Below are 24,136 nucleotides of genomic sequence, written 5' to 3' on the forward strand. Positions count from 1 at the left end.
AACGGGGGAAGGGCAGAGAGAGAGGGAGACACAGAATCGGAAACAGGCTCCAGGCTCTGAGCCATCAGCCCAGAGCCTGACGCGGGTCTCGAACTCACGGACCGCAAGATCGTGACCTGGCTGAAGTCGGACGCTTAACCGACTGCGCCACCCAGGCGCCCCAAAGTGAATAACTTTTTAATGATCAAGAGGTAGGATTCTTATTCTCCTTGTCCCTCCTCAAGTGGTATTATTTTGTAGTCACTAACCTGGTTGATTTCTGCCCCTCCATCTTTTTTAGGGAGGTGTCACATGCTATGAGTATATGTTGCTATGATATCATTCTTTCAAATTGCTTTTAAATACTTGAAAGCCAAAGTTATGACTTATTTGTTATCTGATTTTGGACTTGAGATTTTAGTATCCTCTTAAACTGATCACCTATATAAAAGGTGAACTTTAGTTAGTGTAAACTTCATACAAAATAAAAAACATTAAAAAGCTTCTCAAAAATTGGATGAGCTTATTCACTTATAATTTTTCAACAAATATGTATATCTTACCTCCTATGTACTAGATAGTATATGCAGAATATATAATAATGAGCAAAACAGTCATAATCCATGCCCTTTTACATAATCTGGTAAGGGATAATAAGCAAGTAAAGAAATAAAAGTAAAAGAGCACCAATTTATTTCACATTTTATATTCCAAAGTCTTACCTTTTTGTAAATGATCCTATAATACAGACACCTATATTTAAATATACAAGTTTTTTATGTTCACTGGAACATAAAGATTAAAGCATCATATTACTTAAGTTATTCCTAAACTCTTATTATTTCTACACTAATGAAACCTTTTTGCTTATATATTTTAGTTAGTAACTGCTATGGTCTAGGAAATGGATTTTTGTTTTTCTAGCATTTGACCATGTAAACAGTATTATTTATTCTAATAGCTTTTCAGTAGAATTTCTAGGTAGGTGTTCCTTTCTTTTATAATGCTTATATTTCTTAATTGTTTCTTATTGCATTGTCTAGAATCACCAGTCGAATTTTATTTAAAAAAATTTTTTAAGTTTATTTGTTTGTTTTTGAGAGAGAGAGGGAGAGCACAAGCAGGGGAGGGACGGAAAGAGAAGGGGAGACACAGAATCCGAAGCAAGCTCCAGTCTCTGACCTGTCATCTCAGAGCACAACGCCAGACTCGAACTCACTAACCGTGAGATCAGGACATGAGCTGAAGTCGGACGCTTAACCAACTGAGCCACCCAGGTGCCCCACCAGTTGAATTTTAAATAGTAATAGTGGCAGAAGTTACCTTGTCTCACATATGATATTGATGGCAGTATTTCTCCTCTTTCACTATTAGGTATGATGTTTGCTATATGTTCCTTTTAACAAAGACATTTCCTTTTATTCTCAGCTTATATAGATTTAATTGACTTAGTAAAAGATTCCGATTATATACTGGCAATTTAGGTAATTTGGACTAACTCTCCTGCTAAAGACAACTAAAGAAGCTCGGTAAAATATGAATCACAAATTCTTAGAAGAATCTGTGAGAGGATAAAAGTGATAGAAATAACCCCATTTCCTCAAAATTACTTTGTTCTAAGGATATTTGTTGATTTTAGCCTACCTAGCAGCTTTGAAACTGATTTTTGCTTTCAGATGCTTCACAAGACTCTGGGGTATAAGTAAAACCTGGAGTCTGCCAGGAGTAGTCTGCCCTTACTCTGAGCTGGAACCACAGAATACTGGGCCCTCAGAGTCAAAGAGAACTGATGCTAATTTAGCCAACATCTGCTAGATCAGGGAATTTTAAGTCTAGAACTTGGGTTACAATAGTCTTGGATTTGTAGAGAAGTAAGAGAAGTAAATGAAAGTTATTGTTGGGGAGGATGCTATTATCCAATGCATCAGTTTATTTTTTGAAATAATTTTTTTTTCAATTGCATTGTCCAACATGCAGCCAAAAATAATCATGCGTAAAAGGACAAAAGGCACTATGAATAAGAACTAGCAGATATAACAGACAATAGAAATAGACTCAGTGTAGATGAGGTATTGGAATTATTAGTGATAGACTATAAACAACTAAGTTTGCTATGTTCAAAGAAATAAATCCAAGAATGAAGATTTAACAAGGACCTGGAAACTAGAAAATATTAAATCTAGCAGGTTTGAAAAGGAACTAGATAATTCTAAAACTTAAAAAATACTATTTAAAATTTGTTCACTAAGTTTAACATTGACTTAGTTACAACTGAAAAGAGAATTAGTGAACCAGAAGATTGGTTAGAAGAAACAGTCCACAGTGAAATATAGAATGTGAAAAAGTAGAAAATCTGAAGAAAAGAGTAAGAGACATAGACATTCAGAGGGAAGAACTAGAAATTGAGAGTCAGCTTGAATTCCAAACTCCATATTTAGGTGTGTAAAATAAATCTGACTTAGACACATTACTTTTTTTTGTGACTCTGGGTTTTATCATCACTTCTAAAATGGGTACTATTATGTTAATGCAATATTTACTTCTCTAGCTTAGTCCATAGAGTGCCCAATTTTTGTTGTTGTTGTTGTAACTCTCCTTTCTAGCATTCAATCGTTTAATAGAAACATTTACTAAGTAATAACTGCCAAATCCTAAGGTGGGTGCTAGGAGTGGATACAAGAACATTTTGCTCATGAGAAGCTCAAAGACTACTGTCAAGTCTCATTTTGTAACTGGACAGCTGAAAAACTGATTCCTGGAAATGCCCTGTGCTCAGAAAACTCAGAGTCAAATACTCAGCACTGTGGCAACTATCCACTGTTGTGAATGGCCTTCAGGAATATCACTACCTCCTTTTTGAACCTTTCTTAGAAAAGAGCATCACTGATGGATAATCTGAATCTTATCTACAGCTCAGTCAGATTTATAGTATAACCTAAGGATGGGACTTGGAATTCAGGCTAACTCCAGATTTCTAGTTCTTTGTATTGAAAGGAAGCTGAACACAGTTGTATTTATGTTACTACTTAGGCTGATTTTACTTCATTCCTTTTTTTTTTTTTTTTTAATTTTTTTTCAACGTTTATTTATTTTTTGGGACAGAGAGAGACAGAGCATGAACGGGCGAGGGGCAGAGAGAGAGGGAGACACAGAATCGGAAACAAGCTCCAGGCTCCGAGCCATCAGCCCAGAGCCTGACGCGGGGCTCGAACTCACGGACCGCGAGATCGTGACCTGGCTGAAGTCGGACGCTTAACCGACTGCGCCACCCAGGCACCCCTCTTCATTCCTTATTGAACTCACTTTGTTTCAGAAGTAGTTGGTTGGATTAGGTTCTGGACAACTCATTTAATTATTCTGTATTTCAGATTCCTGTTATCAAAACCAGAGATAGCACTTTCTTTATATACTCTCAAAGCTTCACTGTGTTTAAAAACTTGAATTAAAGGACATCTGACCCTTGAACAACATGGTTTGAACTGCATGGGTCTGATTATACATGGATTGTTTTTCGATAAAGGTAGTCCTGTAAATGTATTTTCGTTTCCTTAAAAATTTTGAAAATCTAATAAAATTTAGTGGTTTCCTTTGATTGCCTCTGGCCCAGCTTTGGAAGGACTCTGTGGATTCTTCTGACTTTGTTTCCTGGTTGCTGTTGCAGCTTTTAGGGCTTGCTTATTGATTGATTGATTGCTTTTGTGCCTCCTGGAAAACGTGAATATACAGAACCTTCTTGGTCACTACAGTGGTGAGCTTTTCAGTAGTACAGAGGAGAAAGGTATACTCAGTCCCCAACTCCTTGCATATCTTTTCAAAGACATTATAGTTGGTCTTACGGAAGTTTTTGAGCATCTTTTTCCTCTGATTGCTGCTTATCAGCAGATAGCACTTGTGGGCTTTGTCCTTTCAATATTTATGCATATATTCTTTATAACTGCAGATCTTGACAGTCAAGGCAACCATTAGAGTGTCCAGGGTACTGGTGTCCTCATGGTTTGCCATGATCTTGTTCATCAGCTGCTCTTGCTTGATTTTTAGCTTCTTTTTCTGGTAGGCCATTTCCAAAGACAAAAGTCTTTGTATGACATCATTAGCCTTCTCATTTCCAGGAATGTTCTGGTAGTCTTTGAATAGTGTGGAAGAAGGTGAATCATCATCTTGACTAGGCTAGACTGGTTGCTGGATAGCATGTCTGCAAAGGGTCAGGAGGATGACCCCCCTAGAGATGAAGGCACCACTGGTCAGAGGGAGACATGAACACCTTCTTAACCCCTCTCACAGCTCAAGGATTGCAGTCTGGGCCACTTTCTGGGTCTGAAGCCACCTCAACATCCGCCACACTGCCTTCAGCATGGTGACTCCTGACCTTGTGGAGCCTGTGCCGTGGCCACTGTCCCTTCTGTGGTACCAGCTGGGTTACACAGGCACTAACTACCATGCTGGCTCAGGCTCCACCAATCTAGGATTCCAAATGATTTTCTTAGCATTTTCTTTTCTCTAGCTTACTTTATTGTAAACATGCAGTCTATAATATATACAGTATACAAAATATGTGTTAATCAACTGTTCATATTATCAGTAAAACTTCCAGTCAGCAGTAGGCTATTTGTAGTTAAATTTTTAAGAAGTCAAAAGTTATTTGTGGATTTTTGTGTGGGGGATTGGTGTCCCTATTTCCCCCATTGTTCAAGGGTGAAGTATATATACCAAAATCTAAAAAAATAGGAATGAGAGTTGAATTTTAGCACTTCATTTTTTGGGGACTAATGGTAAGGATTTTTAAACATTTTTTTAATTGCTTAATTTAATGAACTTAATTAATAGATTTTTGGTGTTAACAAATTTTACATTTATAGGATCATATTCCTTTAATGCAGTGGTGGATTAAGTGTACCAGTTTTTAAATGTAGGATTATACTAATTTTTCTTTTTAGTGTATTAATTTCCTTATTGGAAGAACTCTTTCTCAAAATTCCCTGGACAAAATGCATTTTTTGGGGAGTTAACTTTAAACAGAGCAAAGAATAAGTTTATTTAAGTAAAAAATGAGTTTATTCAAGATTAGCAGAGGAAATACAATTCAGGACAAGCAAATTATAGTGAGCCATACCCACGTCCAAAGAGGCAATTAGGCAATTAGGTTTTAAGAGGAAATTGGAGACAGTTATTTGACCAAAGCTTTATTGGTGAAAAACAAGAGTTTGAGGTAGTGACAGTTTTTCTTTGGCTGCAATCAGTGGTTAGTGTGTTGTTGCTGTGGCAGGGAGGGATCCTCCTTCCTTAAAGGCAGGAGATAAAATTGTTGTTCAAAAACTATACTTCCTTGTTCAAATAATTCTAACTTCCTTCTTCCTGCTGGTTATGTAGTGGTACATGCACAGGAGCTCTTCCTTCAGAGCTTCCCAACTCCTTTTATTTTGTTTTATTTTATTATTTGTATTTTACGTGTTTATTTATTTTGAGAGAGAGAGAGAGCATGAGCAGGGAAAAGGCAGAGAGAGAGGGAGAGAATCCCAAGCAGACTCTGCTCTGTCAGCGCACAGCCTGACATGGAGCTCAATCCCACAAACCATGAGATCATGACCTGAGCTGAAACCAAGAGTCAGATGTTTAACTGACTGAACTACCCAGGTGCCCCCAACTCTATTTTATTTTATTTTTTTTAAATTTTTTAACGTTTATTTATTTTTGAGACAGAGAGAGACAGAGCATGAACAGGGGAGGGGCAGAGAGAGAGGGAGGCACAGAATCTGAAACAGGCTCCAGGCTCTGAGCTGTCAGCACAGAGCCCAACATAGGGCTCGAACTCACGGACCGTGAGATCATGACCTGAGCCGAAGTCAGACGCTCAACCGACTGAGCCACCCAGGGGCCCCTACCCAACTCTATTTTAAATAAGGTTTTCTTTATTTCTTTTCATAGGATTATGAGTTGGTCTTTGTTTTCCATTTTCTTCTGTTATTTATTTATTCAGGTTTTCTACTTCTTCTTGTGTCAATTTTATTAATTTTTAGTTTCTTAGGAAATGATCCATTTCGTGTAGTTTGAAAATTTTATTGGTATGATGTTGTACTTAGTATTCTTTTATAATGTTAAAACATTCCTTCATAGCTGTTGTTAAATCCCTTTTCTTATTTCTAATGTTTTTCTTTTTTTTTCAACGTTTATTTATTTTTGGGACAGAGAGAGACAGAGCATGAACGGGGGAGGGGCAGAGAGAGAGGGAGACACAGAATCGGAAACAGGCTCCAGGCTCCGAGCCATCAGCCCAGAGCCTGACGCAGGGCTCGAACTCACGGACCGTGAGATCATGACCTGGCTGAAGTCGGACGCTTAACCGACTGCGCCACCCAGGCGCCCTCTAATGTTTTTCTTAATGAGACTTGTCAAAGTGTTATTTTGTTTCACTGGTCTTTTTTGGGGAAAAAAACTTCTGGTTTTATTGATTGAATTTACAGGTTATTTGTGTTTATTTTATTGAAGTATAATTTATACATAATAAGATGTAAGGATAAGTGAAATTTTGGTGAGTTTTGGATATTGAGTATATCCAAGTATTCAACATCCAAAATTAGTTAAAGAGCATTTATCTCCATTACAATGGGAACTTCCCTTGTGCTCCTTTGCAGTCATTTTTCCCTCCCCATCCTTAGAGACCATCATTTTCTGAATTTTTAAAATCCATTACAATGGGAACTTCACTTGTGCTCCTTTTCAGTCATTTTCCCCTCCCCATCCTTAGAGACCATCATTTTCTGAATTTTTAAAATCATAGATTAGTTTTGTCTTTGCTCAGTATAAAAGTTGTGAGATTTATCAATGTATTAGCAATCTGCTTTTTTTATTGCTGAATAATATTTCATCATATGAATGTTCCTCAACTTGTTTATTTACTGTCTTGTTGATCGAAAGCTGAATTGTGTCTTCCTCTTTTTTTGTATGTGGTTATTATGAATGAGGCTGTTATTATAAACATTCCTGTACAAGTCTTTTTCATTTCTTTTGGGTTAATGCCTAGGGATAGGATGACTCAATTGTAGGATAGGTACACGTTTAACATCATAAAAATGACCTAAGAGTTCTCCAAAGTGGTTGTATCATTTTATACCCCCATTAGCAGTATGTGAGAATTCCATTTGCTTTACATTCTTGTCAATATTTGGTGCTGTCATTATTTTTTATTTTAGTCATTCTGTAAAGAGTGTAGTAGTGTCTTATTTTAAATTTCCATTTAATAGACTTTTAAAATATGTCCAAAATACCATTATTACATTGAAAATAATTAGCAAAAGCTCCTTACTATTGTCAAGCAACCAGTCTGTATTTACATTTCCTCAGTAATTTTATAAAGATTTTTAACATTTTGTTCAAGCCTGTACCCAGATAACTGCAATGCACCTGGCTCATATGTCTCTTAGGTCTTTTAAAATCTGTATCAGGTTTCAGCCAGAGAAGTAGACCCATAGGATATATTTAAAAGTTTTTATTTAATATATTTACAAATGGCCCTTGAACCACATAGATTTGAATGGTGTGGGTCCACTTATATGTGGATTTTTTTTGGCAAATACAGTACAGTATTGAATTTATTTTCTCTCCCTTAAGATTTTCTTAATAAAATTTTTTCTTTAGCTTTACTATAAGAACATAGTATATCAATATATAATACATTATACAATACATACATAATACAATATATTATGTTATTGGTAAGGCTTCTGAACATAGTAAGCTATTAGTTAAATCTGGGGGGAGTCACAAATTATATGTGGAATTTGTGCAGGAGAACAGATCATTGCCCTTAACCTCCACATTGTCCAAGGGTCAACTGTGTGTATGTGTGTGGATGGATGGATGGATGGAAGGATGGGTAGATAGATAGATAGATAGATAGATAGATAGATATATCTGTATGAATGTGTGGTAGGTAGGATCTGTTTTTGAATTCTTCATTTTTTTTTTTTTAAAGTTTATTTATTTTTGAGACAGAGAGAGACAGAGCATGAACGGGGGAGGGGCAGAGGGAGAGGGAGACACAGAATCAGAAGCAGGCTCCAGGCTCTGAGCCATTAGCCCAGAGCCCGACGCGGGGCTCGAACTCACTGACCACGAGATCGGTACCTGAGCTGACGTCTGACGCTTAACCGACTGAGCCACCCAGGCACCCCTGAATCCTTCATTTTTTATCTGCCTCACACCAATAGTATGTGTTCTTGACTACTGTGGTGTAAAGCTTCTGGATTTATTTTCTTTTTCTTCTTATTTTTCTTTTTCTTTTTTTCTTTCTTTCTTTCTTTCTTTCTTTCTTTCTTTCTTTCTTTCTTTCTTTCTTTCTTTCTTATGAAATTTATTGTCAAATTGGTTTCTGTACAACACCCAGTGCTCATCCCAACAGGTGCCCTCCTCAATGCCCATCACCCACTTTCCCCTCCCCCCATCCCCCATCAACCCTCAGTTTATTCTCAGTATTTAAGAGTCTCTTATGGTTTGCCTCCTTCCCTCTCTGTAACTTTTTTTTTCCCCCTTCTCCTCCTCACTGGACTTCTGATGAATTTCTCAGGATCCACATAAGAGTGAAAACATATGGTATCTTTCTTTCTCTGTATGACTTATTTCACTTAACATAACACTCTCCAGTTCCATCCACGTTGCTACAAATGGCCAGATTTCATTCTTTCTCATTGCCAAATGGTATTCCATTGTATATATAAACCACATCTTCTTTATCCATTTGTCAGTTGATGGACATTTAGGCTCTTTCCATAATTTGGCTATTGTTGAAAGTGCTGCTATAAACATTGGGGTACAAGTGTCCCTATGCATCAGTACTCCTGTATCCTTTGAGTAAATTCCTAGCAGTGCTACTGCTGGGTCATAGGGCAGATCTATTTTTAATTTTTTGAGGAACCTCCACACTGTTTTCCAGAGCGGCTGTACCAGTTTGCATTCCCAACAACAGTGCAAGAGGGTTCCCATTTCTCCACATCCTTGCCAGCATCTATAGTCTCCTGATTTGTTGATTTTAGCCACTCTGACCAGAGTGAGGTGGTAACTCAGTGTGGTTTTGATTTGTATTTCCCTGATGAGGAGTGACATTGAGCATCTTTTCATGTTTCTGTTGGCCATCTGGATGTCTTCTTTAGAAAAGTGTCTATTCATGTCTTCTGCCCATTTCTTCCCTGGATTCTTTGCTTTTCAGGTGTGGAGTTTGGTGAGTTCTTCATAGATTTTGGATACTAGCCCTTTATCCAGTATGTCATTTGCAAATATCTTTTCCCATTCCATCGGCTGACTTAGTTTTGTTGATTGTTTCCTTTGCAGTGCAGAAGCTTTTTATCTTGATGAGGTCCCAATAGTTCATTTTTGCTTCTAATTCCCTTGCCTTTGGGGATGTGTCAAGTAAGAATTTGCTGCGGCTGAGGTCAGAGAGATTTTTTTCCTGCTTCTCCTCTAGGGTTTTGATGGTTTCCTGTCTTACAGTCAGATCCTTTATCCATTTTGAGTTTGTTTTTGTGAATGGTGTAAGAAAGTGGTCTAGTTTCAACCTTCTGCATGTTGCTGTCCAGTTCTCCCAGCACCATTTGTTAAAGAGACTGTCTGTTTTCCATTGGATAGTCTTTCCTGCTTTGTCAAAGATTAGTTGGCCATACATTTGTGGGTCTAATTCTGGGGTTTCTATTCTATCCCATTGGTCTGTATGTCTGTTTTTGTGCCAATACCATGCTGTCTTGATGATGACAGCTTTGTAGTAGAGGCTAAAGTCTGGGATTGTGATGCCTCCCGCTTTGGTCTTCTTCAAAATTACTTTGGCCATTCGGGGCCTTTTTTGGTTCCATACAAATTTTAGGATTGCTTGTTCTAGCTTCGGGAAGAATGCTGGTGCAATTTTGATTGGGATTGCATTGAATGTGTAGATAGCTTTGGGTAGTATTGACATTTTAACAATATTTATTCTTCCAATCCATGAGCATGGACTGTTTTTCCATTTCTTTGTATCTTCTTCAGTTTCCTTCATAAGCTTCCTATAGTTTTCAGCATACAGATCTTTTACATCTTTGGTTAGGTTTATTCCTAGGTATTTCATGATTCTTGGTGCAGTTGTGAATGGGATCAGTTTATTTGTCTTTCTGTTGCTTCATTATTAGTTTATAAGAATACAAGTGATTTCTGTACATTAATTTTGTATCCTGCGACTTTGCTGAATTCATATATCAGTTCTAGCAGACTTTTGGTGGAGAATATCGGGTTTTCCATGTATTGTATCATGTCATCTGCAAAAAGTGAAAGGTTGACTTCTTCTTTGCCACATATGATGCCTTTGATTTCCTTTTGTTGTCTGATTGCTGATGCTAGAACTTCCCAACACTATGGTAAACAACAGCGGTGAGAGTGGACATCCCTGTCGTGTTCCTGATCTCAGGGGGAAAGCTCTCAGTTTTTCCCCATTGAGGATGATATCTGCGGGCTTTTCATAAATGGCTTTTATGACGTTTAAGTATGTTCCTTCTATTCCAACTTTCTTGAGTGTTTTTATTAAGAAAGGATGCTGAATTTTGTCAAATGCTTTTTCTGCATTGATTGACAGGATCATATGTTTCTTATCTTTTCTTTTATTAATGTGATGTATCACATTGATTGATTTGCAAATAAGTTTATTTATTTTGAGAGAGAGGGACAGAAATAGAGAAGAGAGAGAGAATCTCAAGCAGGTTCTTCACTCTCAGCACAGAGCCCAATGTGGGGCTCAAACTCATGATCTGTGAGATCATGACCTTAGCTGAAATCAAGAGTGGGATGCTCAACTGACTGAGCCACCCAGGTGCCCCTGGATTTGTTTTCCTTTTAAAGATTGTTTTGGGAATTTTAGATCAGGTGCATTTCCATAGAAATTTTAGGATTAGCTTGTCAATTTGTTCAAAATGTTTCCCAGAATTTTTCTAGGGATTGTGTGAATCTGTACCTCAATTTGGAGATAATTGCTATAGTAATGACATTGAGCCTTCTGACCTGTGAACATTATGTATCTTGCCATTTATTTAGGTTTTTAAAATATTTAGGGGTTTAAAAAATTTCTCTCACTAGTAATTTGGAGTTTAGTAAACTTGCATTTCTTTTGTTAGGCTTATTTTTAATTATTATTTTGCTTTGTTTTAAATTTCATTTTGTGTATTATTAGTTTATAGAAACTATTGAATTTTATGTATTGATCTTGTATCTTACTACATTACTAAAGTTATTTAATCTAGTAATTTTTATAGATTTCATTGAGTTTTCTGCATGTGTAATCATGTCATCTAGAAATAAAGAATCTTGATTAGAAAAGCATATTACTTCTTTATCTTTCATTTGTGTGATACATACCTGAAAGCATGCTTCACAAACTGCTACAAACTTCCCCATTGTTAGAAATTCAATATTTATGCCCCCCCCTTTTTTTGTCATATTGCACTGAGATTTTCAGTACAATGTAGAATAAAAGTAGTGAGAATGGATTTCTTCAACTTGTTCCTGTTCTTTGGGAAAAAGCATTTCATATGTCACCATTAAGTATAATGTTAGCTGTACTTTTATAGATACTATCCATCTGCTTCAGATAGGTCTGCTCATACTTTGCTGACAGTTGTTATTAGTAATGAATATGAAATTTGTCTAATGCTTTTTCTGCATCTCTTGAAATGATCAAATAGTTTTCTTCTTTATTCTGCTAATATGATAAACCATGTTGGTTTTCATAAATTAAACCAACCTTGTATTCCTAAGATTAAATCCTTCTTTGTCATGATATTTTTCATTTTTATATTTTGCTGGATTTCTTTTTCTAATGTTTTAAGGGTTTTCTATCAGTATTCATAAAGGATATTGGTCCATAATTTTCTGTTAAAATATATTTTTATAATGATTTATTGTGAAGGATAAATCTTCAGGTGTTTGGTTTTGTATACCATAAATTTCTTGTTTTAAATTACTTTCCTCTTCTATTTTCTCAAGGGTTATTGTTATTTTCTAAATTTTTAGTTGATTTTTTGTTGAATCTCATTATGAATCATAAATATACTATAATATTCCTCTGGCTATTGCCTTGGCTACCACATTTTAAATAGATATTGCATATTTTTTATAATAAGGGATATGAAATGTTGCAGCAGGAAATATTGTGTACCTCAGTCACAGATAAGGTTCCAGATAATGGTTTTCTACATACTCAGGGTTTCTGGTAGCTTCCCATCTTCTGTGAATGCTGTCTTGTCTCTCTAGATCTGGCCATTGACTTCCAGATTTTGGTCAAGAAGACAAGTCAGGGATGATCTGATGACATAAAATTTTATAGTCTCTGCCAGCCAACACTTGGTTCAAGTTTCTCAACTTCACTATTGACATTTTAGACTGGATGATTTTTGTTGGGAGGAGAAGGGTGCCATCTTGGGTACTGGAAGATATTTAGTAGAATATCTGACTTAACATCCATTAAATGTCCATAGCAGCCCCATTTGTGATAATTAAAATTTTCTCTAGACATTACCAATGTCTTGCAGCGGGGATGAGGTCAAAATTGTACCTGGTTTAGAACTACTACTCAGGTCAGTTTCTTTGTGTCATTTTGTTATTTTTGTAGAGCTAGTAGCTTTCCATGCAAATGAATATATATTAGGCAAAGGCCGCTATTTCAAGCCATAGGGATATTATGGATTATGTACTGTCACTTCTACTTTGTTTGTTTTCACAACTGGTATCTGACCCAGGGACTAAAAACATTTGAATATATGGTTCAAATAGCAGAAGACTCTGGGAGAACAGTACCTCTCTATTCTGTGACTCTCATTTAGATGTCTCTTACTAATTCTTTTAACTGAGAAGCATAACTGCTTTTCTGATTTTAAAAATCAGGGTAGAGGGGCGCCTGGGTGGCGCAGTCGGTTAAGCGTCCGACTTCAGCCAGGTCACGATCTCGCGGTCCGTGAGTTCGAGCCCCGCGTCGGGCTCTGGGCTGATGGCTCAGAGCCTGGAGCCTATTTCCGATTCTGTGTCTCCCTCTCTCTCTGCCCCTCCCCCGTTCATGCTCTGTCTCTCTCTGTCCCAAAAATAAATAAACATTGAAAAAAAATTAAAAAAAAAAATCAGGGTAGATATAAATTCATAATCTTGGACAGTCAGACAAAGAACATCACTTATTTATATTTCACTTGTGTGATGAATATCTGAAGCCTGCTCTACAAACCACTGTAGTGGCACATAAAACCTCCTCTCAATAATAAATGGTAGCACCATTACAATAGCTGTATATTTCAGAGTGAGTATATATAACTCAAATCTTCCCAGCTTTTCCCCATTGTTAGAAATTGATTGTTTTTGTTTACCTTCCCCATTTATAAGTATTTATATGAAAAATATTTTCTGTGTATTGCAGGAAAGTTTTTAAATATATACATGCATGTACAAAGCTATATTCCTTCTGAAAAGTGGCAGCTGTTTGTGATGTTGCTTTTCCCTTCAGATTAAAAAAAATTTTTTTAATATTTATTTTATTTTTGAGAGAGAGAGGCAGAGTGTGAGTAGGGGAGGTGCAGAGAGAGAGGGAGATACAGAATCCTTGGCAGGCTCCAGACTCTAAGCTCTCGGCACAGAGCCCAACATGGGGCTCGAACCCATGAACTATGAGATCATGACCTGAGCCGAGGTCAGATGCTGAAGTAACTGAGCCACCCAGGTGCTTCCCTTCGGATTTTTTTAACACTTGTTTTTGCCTTTTTCCACCTACCTGACTTTAAAATTATCATTTTATGGGGCACCTGGGTGGCGCAGTCGGTTAAGCGACCGACTTCAGCCAGGTCACGATCTCGCAGTCCGTGAGTTCGAGCCCCGCGTCAGGCTCTGGGCTGATGGCTCGGAGCCTGGAGCCTGTTTCTGATTCTGTGTCTCCCTCTCTCTCTGCCCCTCCCCCGTTCATGCTGTGTCTCTCTCTGTCCCAAAAATAAAATAAACGTTGAAAAAAAATTAAAAAAAAAAATAAAATTGTCATTTTAAAACTATTTAATAGTGAAGCGTGTAAGGTGCACTTGTCTTTATGTATTATACACACCTGCATAACTGCTACCCAAATCAAGATCTAGAACACTTTTAATATCCAGGGCATTCCCTCTTGTGCCTTCCCAGTCAGTGCTTACTTCAGAGGTAACTAGTATATGATTGACTGATTGATATTTATTTCTACATACATACATGTATGTTCATTTTTCATTAAATGACAAATAGAATTGTATATATTTAAAGTGTTCAGGGGTGTCTGGGTGGCTCAGTTGGTTAAGTGTCCACCTCTTGATTTCAGCTCAGGTCATGATCTCAGGCTTGTGAGATGGGAGTCCCAAGTTGGGCTCCATGCTCGGTGTGGAACCTGCTTGAGATTCTCTTCCCCTTCTCTCTCTTTCTCCCCTACTTGTGTTTTCTCTCTTAGAAAAAACAAAACAGGGGCGCCTGGGTGGCTTGGTCGGTTAAGCATCCGACTTCAGCTCAGGACATGATCTCACGGGCTGTGAGTTTGAGCCCCGCGTCGGGCTCTGTGCTAACAGCTCAGAGCCTGGAGCCTGTTTCAGATTCCGTGTCTCCCTCTCTCTGCCCCTCCCCTGTTCATGCTCTGTCTCTCTCTGTCTCAAAAATAAATAAACGTTTAAAAAAATTTTTTTAAAAAAAGAAAAAACAAAACAAAACAAAACAAAGCAAACCACACACACACAGAAACAAAAAACAAACGAGAAATAACAAGTGTTGGCAACGATGTGGAGAAAAGGGAATGCTTTTTCACTGTTGGTGGGAATATAAATTGGTGATCAACTGTAGAATACAGTATGAATTTCCTCAAAAATGAAAAATAGAAATGCCATAGTATTCAGTGATTCCACTATGGGGTATTTATCCAAAGAAAATAAAACATTAATTTGAAAGATATATGCATATTCATGTTTAGTGTAGCATTATTTACAATAGTCAGGATATGAAAGCAATATCTTGAGCAAATATGAGCAGTATGGCATGAAATCTTGCTAATTATGACAAACATGGATGGACTTAGAGGGTATTATTCTAAGTGAAATAAGTCAGGCAGAGAATGACAGATACCATATAATTTGACTTAAATCTAAAATCTAAAAAACAACACACAAACAACCAAACACTCATAAATACAGAGAACAAACTGGTGGTTGTCAGAGGAGAGATGGGTAGGAGGATAGGCAAAATAAAGGGGATTAATAGGTACAAACTTCCAGTTATAAAATAAATTTAAAAGTCTTGAGGATGAAATGTATAGCATAGGGAATATAGTCAATAGTATTGTAATAATGTACGGTGACTACAAATAATTGCAGTGAGCATTGAGTAAGGTATAGAATTAATTGCAGTGAGCATTGAGTAAGGTATAGAATTATTGAATCAATATGTTGTACACCTAAAGCGAATATAACATTGTATGTGAATTATACTTCGATAATAAAAAAAATTAAAAACATGAAAAAAATTTTAAAGTTTTTATTATGCAGTTCTTTACCTACTTGGTTAAATTTATTCCTAAGTATTTTATTGTTCTTAGTTTTTGGTGCTGTTGTAAAGGGAACTGTTTTCTTAATTTTTCTTTCTAATAGTTTGCTGTTCATGTGTAGATACGCAACTGATTTTTTTTTATTCTGTAACTTTATTGAATTCATATATTGGTTCTTACAGTTTTTGGTGGAGTCTTCAGGGTTTTCTATATGTGACATCATGTCATCTGCAAAAAGACAGTTTTACTTCTTACTTACCAAATTGGATGCCTTTTTTTTTTCTTGTCTGATTGCTCTTTCTAGGTCTTCCAGTACTATATTGAATAAAAGTGACAGGAATGGGCATTTTTGCCTCATTCTTTATCTTAGTGGAAAAGTTTCAACTTTTTGCTGTTGAGTATAATGTTACCTGTGGGCTTATATGCTGTGGTCTCTATTATGTTCTGGTATGTTTCTTCTATATCTTGTTCATTGAAAATTTTTACCATGAATTGATGTTGACATTTGTTAAATCCTTTTTTTTTTTGCATCTCTTAAGATGATCATGATTTTTATCCTTCATTTTATTAATGTGGTGTATCAAATTGATCGGTTTGCATCTTGAATCATCCTTGCATCCTAAGAGTAAATCTCACTTGATCATTGTGCATGATACTTTTAATATACTGTTGAATTTAGTTTGCTAATATTTTGTTTTGCATCTACATTCATCAGGGATATTTGCTTTTTTTGTCTTGTCTTTGTCTGGTTTTGGTATCATGATAAGTTTAAATAATTTTGGAATTATTTCCTCATCTTTTATTTTTTGGAGGAGTTTGAGAAGTATTGGTAATAACTTTGTTAAATGTTGGTAGACATCACCAGTGAAGCCATCTAGTCCTGGACTTTTCTTTGTTGGGAGAGATTTGATTACTGATTCAATCTTCTTATTAGTAATTGGTCTGCTCAGATTTTTCTTTTCTTCATGATTCAATCTTGGTATGTTTCTAAGAATTTATTCATTTCTTCCAGTTTATCTAATTGGTATGTAATTATTCATGGTAGTTTCTTACAATCCTTATTATGTTTGTGTTATCAGTTGTAATGTCTCCTTCATTTCTGATTTTGTTTGAGTCCTTTCTTTTTTTCTTAGCCAGTTCTATTTATCTGTTCAAACAACTAGCTCCTAGTTTCATTAATCTTTTCTCTTGTCTTTATAGTCTCTATTTCATTTATTTCTGCTCTGATACTTGTTATTTCTTTCTAGTATCTTCGGGCTTTGATTTTCCTTCTTTTTATAATTTCTTGAGATGTAAAGTTAGGTTGTTTGAAAACTTTCTTTTTTCTTAATTTAATCTTTTATTACTATAAATTTCCCTCTTAGAACTGCTTTTCCTGAGCCCATCAGTTTTGGTATGTTTGTTTCCATTTTCATTTTTTTTTTTCAAAACATTTTTATGTTCCCTTTTAATTTCTTTGACCCATTGGTTCAGTACCACATTGTTTATTTTCCATGTATTTGTGAATTTTCCAGTTTTCCTTTTATAACTGATTTGTAGTTTCATTCCATAGGGGTTGGAAAAGATACTTGATATGATGTCAGTCTTTGTAAGTTTATGAAGACTTGTTTGGTGCTCTAACATAGGATTTGTCCTGGAGAATATTCCATGTAGTCTAGAGTAAAAAGTGTATTCTACTGCTCTTAGGTAGTATATTCTGTATATATCAGGTTTATTGGGTTTAATGTGTAGGTTAAGTCCAGTGTTTCCTTAACATCTTCTGTCTATCCATTGTTGAAAGTGAGATATTGATTTTTTTTAGTATTGTATTGCTATTCCTCTCCTTAGATCTGTTAATATTTGATTTATATATTTAGCTGTTTCATTGTTGGATGTGTGAATATTTACAGTTGTTATAACCTTGATGAATTGACCCCTTTATCATTGTATAATGACCATCTGTCATTATACCTTTTGTTACGGTTTTTTGGGTTAAAGTTTCTTTTGTCTGATGTAAATATACCTACCACTGCTTTCTTCTGGTTTCTGTTTGCACTTCCTCATTGCTTGTCTCTGTCTTTGCATGTCCTGAAAGCTAAAGTGAGTCTCTTGTCAGCAACATATAGTTGGGTCTTGTTTTTTAATCTATTCAATTACTCTTTGTCTTTTGATTGGAGAATTTAGCCCATTTACATTTAACTAATTATTGGTAGATGTGTACATATTGTCATTTTGTTAATTGTTTGCTGACTGTTTTGTAATTCCTTTATCTCTTCTCTTGCTCTCTTCCTTTGTGATTCGATGATTATAATGTTATTCTTAGATTCCTTTCTTACCTTTTGTGTATTTAGGTTTTGCTTTGTGGCTACCATGAGGTTTACATAACAAAATGTTATAATTTTATTTTAATTTTTATTTACCTTGAAAGAGAGAATGCATGTGCATGTGCATGTGCATGAGTGGAGAAGGGCAGAGAGAGAGAGAGAGAGAGCAAGCAGGCTCCACACTGTCAGCTCAGAGCCTGATGAGGGGCTCAAACTTGTGAATCATGAGATCATGAACAGAGCCAAAATCAAGAGTTGAGCACTTAACTGACTGTGCCACCCAGGTGCCTGTATGTTATAATTTTATTTTAAGCAGATAACAACTTAACTTTGAATATGTCCAAAAGCTGTATGTTCTTAGATCCTCCCCCACTTTTTATGTTTTTGATGTCACAATTTACATTTTTTATTGTGTATCCATTAGCAGGTTGTTGTTGTTATAGTTACTTTTCAATTCTTTCATGGCTTAACTTTTATACTAGAGCTATAAGTGATTTACCCACCACTATCATGATGTTAGAGTAGTCTGTATTTAACTATATATTTACTTTTACGAGTGAAATTTATACTTTTATATTTTTTCATGTTATTAATCATCTTTTTGTTTCAGCTTGAAGATCTCCCTTATAATATATTATAAGGCTGATCTAGTAGTGATAAACTCCTTAAGCTTTTGTTCGTCTGAAAAACTATTTCATATCTGAAGGACAGCTTTGCCAAATAGAGTATCCTTGGTCAGCATTTTATTTCTTTACTACTTTGAATATATCATCCCTCTCCTTTCTGGGCAATAAAGTTTTGTCTGAAATACTTAGTAGTCTCCTGGCGGTTCCCTTGTATGTAATAAGTTACTTTTCTTTAGATGCCTTTAAGCTTCTCTCTTTAACTTTTGACAAATTAATCATAATACTTTGGTCTGGGTCTCTTTGGATTCTTATTTGGTACTCTTTGAGGTTCCTGGATCTGAATGTCTATTTTTCCAGATTAGGGAAGTTTCAGCCATTATTTCTTTGAATAAGCTTTCTGCCTCATTCTCTCTCTTTTCCTGGAATCCCTATAATGCATATATGGTATATGCATTTTATGGTATCTTATAAGTCACTTAACCTGTCTTTATTTTTTCATTCTTTTTTCTTTTTGCTCCTCTGATTGAATGAATTCTACTGTCCTGTATTCAAATTTGATTTAGGCTTCTGTTGAAACCATGTGTTAAGTTTTTTAGTTCAGTTATTGTATTGTACAGGTCTGTGACTTGTGTTTAGTACTTTTTGATATTTTCTATCTCTTTTTTAAAATTCTTGAGGAGGGCCCAACCTGGTGGAGAAGTAGGGGGATCCGTACTTCCTGCGTCTCTCAAATAAAGAAGGGTTGAATCGAAAGGACTTTGAACCCAAGAGTCTGGGAGAAAAAAAACTGAGTCTACCAGAGAGACACCCGGACAACCTGATGGGCCATAGGTGGGTGATTGCGAACTGGGGGAGATAAAGTGGGCCACACAGGCACCAAGTGGAAGGATCCCCTTCTGCAGAGAGACAAAGGGAAGGGAAAGAGATGCTGGGGAAGCATAGGACTGAATCTGGACAAGAGAAAAACCTCGGACCAGGACAGAGAGGGATCCCATCTCTAATTGTGGGGCTTTCTCCGGACTGGGGCTGGCTTCCTGGTTCGTGCACCTAGGGTGGGGGAGGGTAGCTAGCCACCCTCCAGCTGGGTGGCTAGGTCAGGGGTGCAGTCCGCAGTAGGAGAAAGCAGTCCTCTCCCTGAAGTGCTGCGGGATAGGAAAAAACCCGCTGGGACCACACATCAGGCGGCATGGAGAGGTGCTTCCCCAGTTACGCACTGAGTGGGAGTTTGAATCCCAGCCAAGCGCAGGGGCTGGGGAGTCATTGGAGCGAGACAGACTGCCTTGTCTGTGCCTGTGGCACAGTGAGGACAGCTTGAATGGAGTTATTTGGGACACCAGGTCATGGAGAAGAGACTGGGGCTTGCCATTTTTCTCCCCAGCACCACCAAGGCGGAGCCTCAGGGATTGGCCCATGGGGTCCACAGAGGAGGCGGGACCGCCTACACCAAACTGGGTAACAGTGTACTGGAGCAGGATAGACGCTGAGGAACAGACGGCCCCCTCCTCCAGATCATTGCTGCCACATTGCCTGGATTAATTCTCGGACAATTCTTATTATTTAGATCTATTCTTCCTTCCTTTTATCCTTCTTATCTCTTCCTCCTCTAGGCTGGTTACTCTGGTTGTTGGTTTGTTTAAGCAGACATATTTAATCCATTCTTTTGATACATGTTCTACACCTCCTTCTTTACTTTCCTTTCTCTCTCTCTCTGGATTAATCAAAGCATATAGCTTCTCTGTCTGGGTAACTTTATCTTTGTTTCTTTTTCCCTGCCTCCTTCTTTATTTTCCTTTCTCTCTCTTTGGATTAAGCCATTTAGTCTCTCTGCCTGGTCAATGTTTATTTTTTCTTTTTCCCTGCCCCTGTCATTTCTCTCTTTGTATGAGCTCTTCCATCAGCACCGCCTCCACGTTATTCTTTACTTGTAGCTGGTGTTTCTGGGGTTTTGTTTTTGGATTGTTTTTGTTTGTCTTTGTATATTTGTTTGATTTGTTTGTGTATTTTCATGCTTTTGTTTCCTGTTTGTTTGTTTGTTTGTTTTCCTTTCCAGGGATACTTCAAGGAACAAGTCAAAGCACACCTGATGGGGGGTCCAAAACATCCCTACGAGTAAGGAAATAAAATAACCTGAGTCACAACAACAGAGCAAGTAACATTCTCCAAAAAACACCTCCTAAAGGTCCAGGCCCTAGACAGTGTATGACCCCCCTTTAATATAGCAGTGCTTGCAGGTGCGGGGCACATAATGAGCTTTTAAGACTCATAAGGGACAGAAAACTAGCCAAGATGATGAAATGAAAGAATTCTCCTCAAAAGAAATTCCAGGAAGAAGTGACAGAAAAGAATTGATCAAAACAGATATAAGCAATATAACTGAACAAGAATTTAGAATAATAGTCATAAGATTAATTGCTAGGCTTAAAAAGAACATAGAAGACAGCAGAGAATCTACTGCTGTAGAGATGAGGGAACTAAAGAATAGTCATGATGAATTAAAAAATGCTAAAAATGAGATGCAAAATAAAATGGAGGCGGCCACAGTGCAGATTGAAGAGGCAGAGGGGAGAATAGGTGAATTAGAAGATAAAATTATGAAAAAAGAGGAAGCTGAGAAAAAGATTAAAAAATCCAGGATCACAAGGGGAGAATTGGAGAACTAAGTGACTCAATGAAACAGAACAATATCCATATCATAGGAGTTCCAGAAGAAGAAGAGAGAGAAAAGGGCTGAAGATGTACTTGAACCAATCATAGCTGAGAACTTCCCCGATCTGGGGAAGGAAACAGACATTGAAATCCAAGAGGCACAGAGAACTCCCTTCAGATGTAACCAGAATCGATCTTCTGCACGACATATTATAATGAAACTGGCAAAATACAAGGATAAAGAGAGAATTCTGAAAGCACCTAAGGATAAACAAGCCCTAACTTACAAAGATAGACACATGGTGGTAATAGCAGACCCATCTACTGAAACTCGGCAGGCCAGAAAAGAATGGCAGGAAATCTTCAATGTGATGAACAGAAAAAATATGCAGCCCAGAATCCTTTATCCAACAACTCTGTCATTCAGAATAGAAGGAGAGATTAAGGTTTTCCAAACAAACAAAAACTGAAGGAATTCATCACCACTAAATCAGCCCTGCAAGAGATGCTAAGGGGGACTTTGTGAGTGAAATGTTGCAAGGACCACAAAGTACCAGAGACATCACTACAAGCATGAAACCTACAGACATCACAGTGACTCTAAACCCGTATCTTTCAATAACACTGAATGTAAATGGACTAAATGTTCCAACCAAAAGACATAGGGTATCAGAATGGATAAAAAAAAACAAGACCCATCTATTTGCTGTCTACAAGAGACTAGTTTAGATCTGAGGACATCTTCAGATTGAAAGTGAGGGGATAGAGAACTATCTATCATGCTGTTTGAAGTCAAAAGAAAGCTAGAGTAGCCATGCTTCTATCAGACAACGTAGACTTTAAATTAAAGGCTGTAACAAGAGATGAAGAAGGGCATTATATAATAATTATAGGATCTATCCATCAGGAAGAGCTAACAATTATGAATTTCTGTGCACCGAATTCAGGAGCCCCTAAATATATAAAACAATCACAAACATAAGCAATATTATTGGTAAGAATGTGGTAAATGCAGGGGACTTTAATACTCCACTTACAACAGTGGATAGCTCATCTAGACAGAAAATTAATAAAGAAACAGTGGCCCTGAATGACACTGGACCATCTGACACTTGACAGATATATTTAGAACTCTACCTCTTAAAGCAGCAGAATATACTTTCTTCTCAAGTGCACATGGAACATTCTCCAAGATAGATCACATACTAGGTCACAAAACAACCCTCAATAAATATAAAAGAATTGAGATCATCCCATGCACACTTTCAGATCACAATGCTCTGAAAATTGAAGTCAACCACAGTAAAAAGTCTGGAAAACCTATAAAAACATGGAGGTTAAAGAATATCCTACTAAAGAATGAATGGGTCCACCAGGCAATTAGAGAAGAAATTAAAAAATATATGGAAACAAATGAAAATGAAAACACAACAATCCAAACCCTTTGGGATGCAGCAAAGGCAGTCCTAAGAGGAAAATACATTGCAGTCCAAGCCTATCTCAAGAAACAAGAAAAATCCCAAATACAAAATGTAACAGCACACCTAAAGGAACTAGAAGCAGAACAGCAAAGACACCCCAAGCCCAGCAGAAGAAGAGAAATAATAAAGATCAGAGAAGAAATAAACAATATAGAATCCAAAGACAAAACAAAAAACAAAAAAAACCAACAAAACAAAACAAAAAAAAAACAAAACAGTAGAACAGATCAATGAAACTGAGTTGGTTTTTTGAAAAAAATAAACAAAATTGATAAACCTCTAGCCAGACTTCTCAAAAAGAAAAGAGAGAGGGCCCAAATAGATAAAATCATGAATGAAAATGGATTTATTACAACCAACCCCTCAGAAATACAAGCAATTATCAGGTAATACTGTGAAAAATTATATGCCAACACTGGACAACTTGGAGAATGGACAAATTCCTAAACACTGACACACTACTAAAACTCAAAAGGGAAGAAATAGAAAATTTGAACAGACCCATAACTAGTGAAGAAATTGAATTGGTTATCAAAAATCTCCCAACAAAGAAGAGTCCAGGACCAGATGGCTTTCCTGGGGAATTCTACCAGACTATTAAAGCAGAGTTAGTATCTATCCTTCTCAAGCTGTTCCAAAAAATAGAAATGGAAGGAAAACCTCCAGACTCATTCTATGAAGCCAGTATTACTTTGATTTCCAAACCAGACAGAGATCGAACAAAAAAGGAAACTGCAGGCCAATATACCTGATGAATATGGATGCAAAAGTTCTCAACAAGATCCTAGCAAATCGAATTCAACAGCATGTAAAAAGAATTATTGGGGCGCCTAGGTGGCGCAGTCGGTTAAGCGTCCGACTTCAGCCAGGTCACGATCTCGCGGTCCGTGAGTTCGAGCCCCGCGTCGGGCTCTGGGCTGATGGCTCAGAGCCTGGAGCCTGTTTCCGATTCTGTGTCTCCCTCTCTCTCTGCCCCTCCCCCGTTCATGCTCTGTCTCTCTCTGTCCCAAAAATAAATAAACGTTGAAAAAAATTTTTTTTAAAGAATTATTCACTATGATCTAGTGGGATTCATTCCTGGCTGCAGGGCAGGCTCAATATTTGCAAATCACTCAATGTGATACATCACATTAATAAAAGAAAAGAACCATATGATCCTGTCAATTGGTGCAGTAAAAGCATTTGATAAAATACAGCATCCTTTCTTAATAAAAACCCTCAAGAATGTTGGGAGAGAAGAAACATACTGAAACATCATAAAAGCCATTTCTGAAAAACCCACAGTTGATATCATCCTCAATTAGGAAAAACTGAGAGCTTTCCGCCTAATATGAGGAACACAACAGGGATGTCCACTCTCACTGCTCTTGTTTAACATAGTGTTGGAAATTCTAGCATTGGCAATCAGACAACAAAATGAAATCAAAGGCATCAAAATTGGCAAAGAAGAAGTTAAACTTTCACTTTTCTCAAATGACATGATATTCTACATGGAAAACCCCAAAAGACTCCGCCAAAGGTCTGAGAGAACTGATACATGAATTCAACAAGTCATAGGGTACAAAATTAATG

At 36.9% G+C, this 24,136-nt stretch overlaps 1 protein-coding gene and 1 pseudogene across 2 annotated transcripts in view; one reads left to right on the plus strand and one right to left on the minus strand.

The window, feature by feature from the left end:
* Positions 1-24,136, plus strand: part of NUBPL (nucleotide binding protein like) — a 226,356-nt gene that overhangs the window by 123,811 nt on the left and 78,409 nt on the right. The window lies entirely within an intron of this gene.
* Positions 3,555-5,462, minus strand: LOC122467759 (annotated as a pseudogene).

The sequence above is a fragment of the Prionailurus bengalensis genome, chromosome B3 (assembly GCF_016509475.1).
Source record: "Prionailurus bengalensis isolate Pbe53 chromosome B3, Fcat_Pben_1.1_paternal_pri, whole genome shotgun sequence".
Lineage (NCBI taxonomy): Eukaryota > Metazoa > Chordata > Mammalia > Carnivora > Felidae > Prionailurus > Prionailurus bengalensis.